Source organism: Phalangium opilio, unplaced genomic scaffold, assembly GCF_054372755.1.
Source record: "Phalangium opilio isolate 3A_F unplaced genomic scaffold, DU_Popi_V2 ptg000079l_1, whole genome shotgun sequence".
In the NCBI taxonomy this organism is placed as follows: Eukaryota; Metazoa; Arthropoda; class Arachnida; order Opiliones; family Phalangiidae; genus Phalangium; species Phalangium opilio.
In genome coordinates, this window is record NW_028324187.1 from 8,015,350 (window position 1) to 8,021,349 (window position 6,000).

The 6,000-nt window shown below is 38.0% G+C and overlaps 1 protein-coding gene across 1 annotated transcript in view; it reads right to left on the reverse strand.

The window, feature by feature from the left end:
* Nucleotides 1-5,784, reverse strand: part of LOC149654669 (uncharacterized) — a 47,086-nt gene extending 41,302 nt beyond the window's left edge. The window contains exon 1 of the mRNA XM_089846210.1: nt 5,237-5,784. The gene's annotated coding sequence lies outside the window, so the exon portion shown is untranslated. The remainder of the gene's footprint in view (nt 1-5,236) is intronic.
* Between the last annotated feature and the right edge of the window lie 216 nt (nt 5,785-6,000).

Here is a 6,000-nt window from a genome sequence, read left to right on the forward strand (position 1 = left end):
GTAGTATACTCAAGGCTCTATTCAGAAGTCAATTACAAAAAGTATATATATTTATAGCAAAAGCAAATGAGGAAAAAGTAATTTAGAAAGTGAGACCTATAGGCACGGGGAAGTTAATGAAGGCATTAAATTATATTGTAATACCAGTATTGTGTTTATCCCACTAACACCTAACCCTGATCCAAGTCTTGAACTTATAGCTTTTTAGCTAGAGACCAATCAGAGATCACTCTACTTCGATATTTTAACCAGTTATCTGTTTTTAATTTCTCTAAAATTGGGTTATTGCATTTTAATTTGATTCAAAGAGATGATTATCGAGTAAATTTCGTAGTGCTTAACTTTCTGTAATTTCAAATTCGTCTTTGACATTACAATACTTATACTCCTGGTTATTTCCTCCTGTAAAAGGGAAGTGGAAGTAGAGAGTACCCTCTCACTTCCTTTCAGATTCTCTTAATTCTACCCTATCCTATCTCTATATACAGCAAAGTTTGCCCAAGTACTGTTTGTGATGGGCAGGCATTTTAGGGACTCCAGCTAATATAGCTTTCCCAAATTTCCTCTCTCTCTCTCTCTCAGTGTGTTTAAATCTGTTTCAGAAAATTAAAAAGGAAAATTACCTCGGCCTTAAATTAAACCCTAATAATTTTTAAGGTTTTGACGAGACCCCTTTTGTTTAAGTAAGATTGTTTAATTTCTAAAGGGGCTTCACCCTTTATCAACTTAATTGTTTACTTAAAAGCCAGTTTAGAACATTGTTTGTTGGGATTTTACGATCAATTTTAATCACAGCCATAACTGATAATATGAGAGTGAAATCTCAAGGGCAAAATGTTCATAGACGTGTTCTCCATAGGATTAACATGGGATTATTTACAAGATGCCATTTAACTCTGGTTCTATAAAAGATACAGGAAGTCCTTTGAGTAGGACATAACCCTATTTCTCCCCTTTCAAATGATACTAAATACCTGGGGTTACAACAATGTTCATAGACGTGTTCTCCATAGGATTAACATGGGATTATTTACATGGCACCTTTTAACTCTGGTTCTACAAGAGATACAGGTATGTCCTTTCAGTATCCAACTCATCACCTTTGAAATGATACCAAACACCTGGGGTTACAACAATAAAGTAGAGAGCTAATTGTTCGGCCAAAGAAGCTACATGTTTCATTATTTATACTTGTTTTTCATAAAAACTGAAGTTCCATCAACTTAAGCTCGAAAAAATTAGATAACTAAATTATTAAGTCGACCCAATTCAACCAACACAAATACAATAAATCATCCACTCCCTAAAAACTTCTCAACTCAAGGAGTAAGTAATAGTTAACATTCCTCTAGCATCATTATCCCAAAAGACATTCCCGGATTGCCTATTTCCAATTTCTACGTTAAGTATGTACTTAGTCTTATCATCGAGAAAAGAGACCGATAACATATATTGAACGGCAATGAAGCCTAAAATAGTATAGTCCCTTTCCCTATCACAATTCCCTTAAAGCTCACGGCGCTTGCTCAGTAAACACATCCTAATACTTGTCCCTTCACGTAATACCTCCTTATAGGAAAAGAAATAGGTGAAAAAAGAAGAAAACCTATTCTCTCCATTTCGTAAGGGGGGTCCATACCATTTTCCATTGTTTAAATTTGAGAAGGAAACGGTCCATAGAGATAGTTGGTCTGCTACCATGCACCCACGACAAAGACCCATTACCCACCTACCTTTTCCCAAAATAATACACCATGCACTTCGATAGAATAGCTTCAATAAGGTCCATATAACGTAACCCTCAGTGCAGGCTTAGAACCATTTCCTCAATCCTCCCACGCGCTAACAAAAAGGGAACTTCTTCCTTCAATGTAACTAGTCTATACAGTACAATAATATCGCCATGAGACACTATGGAATCCTAAGGAGCAAGGTCCAGACAGCTTTCTTTTGTGCGTTGAAGACATCCCAAGGAAAAATAAGAGGGCCTTACCTAACCATTTCCGAAGAAAGAGGAACACGTGACGAGTGACGAGACCATTCAATGAATGGACTTCCGTTTTAAAGAATCTTATAAAACGCGCGTGAACAATTCAATATTTTTCACGTGCGGTGAGATTCTAAAGAGTTTTTTCAAGACATATCCCTTTAAATATTGTGGAATGTATCTTTTCCTCTTAAAAAGAAGAACAATTTGTGTCTCGTATTTCTACATAGTTTTAAGAACTAAAAAGTAATCAAAGTGTCTCCGTTTAATTAATTTGAAACCCCCTTTTTTTCTTTTAACTCCAATCTTAAATCTTTGAATAAAAAAGGGATAAAACTGGGAAAACAGTAGATGCATATTGATTTTAAAATAGTGAGTAAAGGCTGGTCGTGCCTCGGGTTACATTGATTGGGTGTGCGAGTTTTTAATGAGAAACTAACGACTTCCCCCATTGAAGGCAGCAAAGCGGTATGCAGCACCCAACGTGGACTAACTCTTTAAAAAGCATGCAAAAGTCCATCAGTGAAGAGTAGTGCTTTGTCACGCCCGGAGAAATTATAATTAATAAAACTCCAACACTTCAACCCCCCCCCCCCCTTCTTTTTTAAAGTTATCGCTAGAAGTCTGTAAGTTGAAGTGTAGACTTTAGTACATTTACCAACCCATGAAGACACAGAAAGACGTCAAAATTAAGAAAACAAAGTGTTCAATACACGAGACTCAAACCCCAACTTGGTAAAAGGGTCTATTTACTTCATTTTACACGCTTTTCGCGCTAAAAATCATCCCAGCGTTCTTAGCAATTCATCTAATTTTAAGAGAGCGTTGAAAAAATAAGTGTTAGTGCCAGTAACAGGCGGTATTGTAAAAAAATATACCTCAAGCTTGAAAAAAAAAACGTTGAAAGTAGATTTATTATTAGATCTTTCAAACGCTTTTTTTTGTTCTTCTCCTTAAGGTTGGGGGTTATTTTTTATTCCTTACGTCACGGAAGGGTTATGAAAGATGGCACGTCTCTAGTAGACCAATAATAGACCTCTGAGAGGGTGCTGATATCAGAAGTAAATTACACGAAGTGTAAGTTCCAATAAAGGGCATATAAATAATTGTTTTCGACTTAAGGCTATACCAGTTTAGTATGAACTTTAAAGTTCGTGTTAGCGGTGGCTAGTTTAAATACATGCCACTAGATGCCGCCATAGTCAAGGGGCGTGGCTGATTGGTTCCTGACTTTCTCAAGTTAAAAATTGAAATGTTAAAGATTAACTATATCATGTTAGGGGCATCACAGGAGCCAACATTTGCTTTAACGGTATGCTTGGCAAAAACCTTGAATTTTAGAAGAACACGAAATGTTATGAAATAATAATCATTTGACACCCTTCAACTTCTTACATACGCAACCAAAGTAAAAGAGAAAAAAAGGAAATAAGAAAAAACGGCAAGTCTTTGAGACCCCCAACTGAGAAAAGAGCTCCCTGGCAAATACCTTTCGACCGAAAGTCATCAACCGCCTTTGAGACCCCCGCGATCACGACGACGACGTAGCACGTCTGGCACAGAGACAAACCTTTCTTCCCCAGTCCCATCCCATCCCATGTCTACCCACATAATGACCCCGCTGTCTTTTACCCTACCGTTTATAATTAGAACGACAGTCGACACGCAACGATATTGGCTACGGACCTTAATTAAAAACGATCTACCCCCACCCAACCCAACCCAACCCAACCCAACCAGAGACGTTCCTCTCAATCAAAACGCTTTGAAAACACAAGTTTTAAAGAAGTTGGGTTATTCAATTATTGCTAAATTCTACTTAGAAAAAAAAAGTTGTGTAAAATCATGAAAGAACATTATTAATGAGAGCATAACCCGGTAATACTTTTGATAAGTATTTGTTTGCTTAAAGTGTTAGTGACATAATTTTCGTCACCCACAAACTTAAAATGCGAAAAAAATCCTTGAAAAATCTAGTTTATTATGATATGTTTACTTTTTTATTTGGTTTCGTAGCAATTTATTAAATTGCAATCAAAGTTTTGTGTTTGGAAAAGGCCTAGTTGAGATTTTCTTTCGTTTGATGACGTAGTAAGGAGAAATTTTCACTCTAGATGTCGCTCACGTGACGCGCCTGTTAGTGTCGCCACGCAGCGTTAAGCCTAATTTATTCAGATTCGCGCGCAGACGATAGTTCTATATTTTCTTTGCTCGCGCGCGCGCGCGCGCGCAGCATTAGTAGACTCGGGAGTCTCGGGCGCGCGCGCTTGGCACGTGACGCCTATAAGTGTCTCAGCCTAAGTGTCTGTCAAAGATTCAGCACTTAGCATCGCAATGACTAAAACCCACCACCAATATACAAGTCTCACTTAAATTGGTGGTTTGAGTACGTTACACAAGCAAGTAACAAAAATGTATTACGATGTACTAATAATAATAATAAATAAAAAAAAAGTGTTAAGCCTAATTTATTCAGATTCGCGCGCGCGCCGCATTAGTAAACTCGGGAGTCTCGCGCTTGGCTTTTCCGCGAGATGCCGTGAATGACGTAGCAAGGTGAAAAACCCGCCAAAAATCTTCTCCGCAAATTTGCCTTTGTCCCCCAAATTTCAAGTTTTCAAAGTGTTTTTTCTGTGTTTTCCCTCATAATTAAATATTATTCAAGCATATTTTTGGAATCAGAAGAGTTTAAACTCTCAAAAAAGTAAGGTTTTCTTTAGATTTGAGATAATTTTTAAATCACGTCGCTATTCCTTTAAGGGCCTATATACACAAGTAGCTACAGCGTTTTGTTATTGGTGACTCTTCATGGCCATTTCCTGAACCTCAAAACGCCCAGTGCTTTCTCCTTTATGTCAAAGTATAGTTTTTGGACTTACAAGTACCAACCTAAAAATAGGTTATTTGCGCAACAACCTATGCTTAGTCGCCCCCTTTTCAACGTAGTTCAAAATACAAAAATAAATTCCAAACGCAGACCGGTTCCTCTTTGATTGGCGGACAAATGGGACCTGGTTTGTCAAAGACGGATGTGACCAGCAAGCAGCAAACCAGAGACACGTCACGCGACTGTTCACTCCTATTAGAAGACAGATCGACCTAAGAGATTCCCCTAAACCCCAATGGGTATATGAATCGGTACCGAAATACACCACGCAGTGAAAGATTGAAGAGGTCATAGGTCAAATAGGGGTTGTTTCGAGATGGAATTGAAAGGGTTACCCTATAGTAAGCCCAATGGTGTATTACCTTCGTACAAGGCTTAACAACATCAAGTTTCCCCAAGTAGCATTCCTTCAACACATCGGGAAAAATTGGTAAAGTACTTCTTGACTTCATCGACGAAATTCAGATAATTCGATGAGACCAAGAACCCAAGTAAGAATTGAGAAAGTCCAAAGGTGTGTTGATCACCTTATTGTCTAAAGAAGGAAGAAACATTGATGGGTATGTGATCAGACAACAAAGATGCAAATTAAGATAAGGCTTCAAACAATACGGACCAAATTTGGTGCAGGACTGGTAATTCTCATGACGTATATGAGTTCTTGATTACGCTTAACAATACAGTCAAGGAAAGAAAGGCTTCTCCTCTCACCGCACCCAATTTCTTACAGGCGAACACTACAGTAAACCCAACTTCCAACAGGATCTCTACTAATTGGCGATAACACGGAAAACCGAGTGTAAGACAGAAAGTACTTTCTTAAGAGTTATACATGTAGCCAAGCAAACCCAAGAAGGAATTCCTAGGGGACTCAACGGTTCAACTAGACACTTGGTGACAAGAATATATCGATAATAAGGTGCTTTACTGATGGGGCTTTTGAAGACTGCAACTAAGCGTTATAAGCCTACCCGATTGAAGGAGCCGTATAAGATTGTCCTAACTTGTCAAACATGTGCCCTTCGAAGATCTGGACAGATAACCTTTCTTCTTTTTCTAACAAGCTCTACACTAAGCCTTGAATTTTTGTTACTGGTCAAGTTACTAACAAAGGTAAATAGAAATG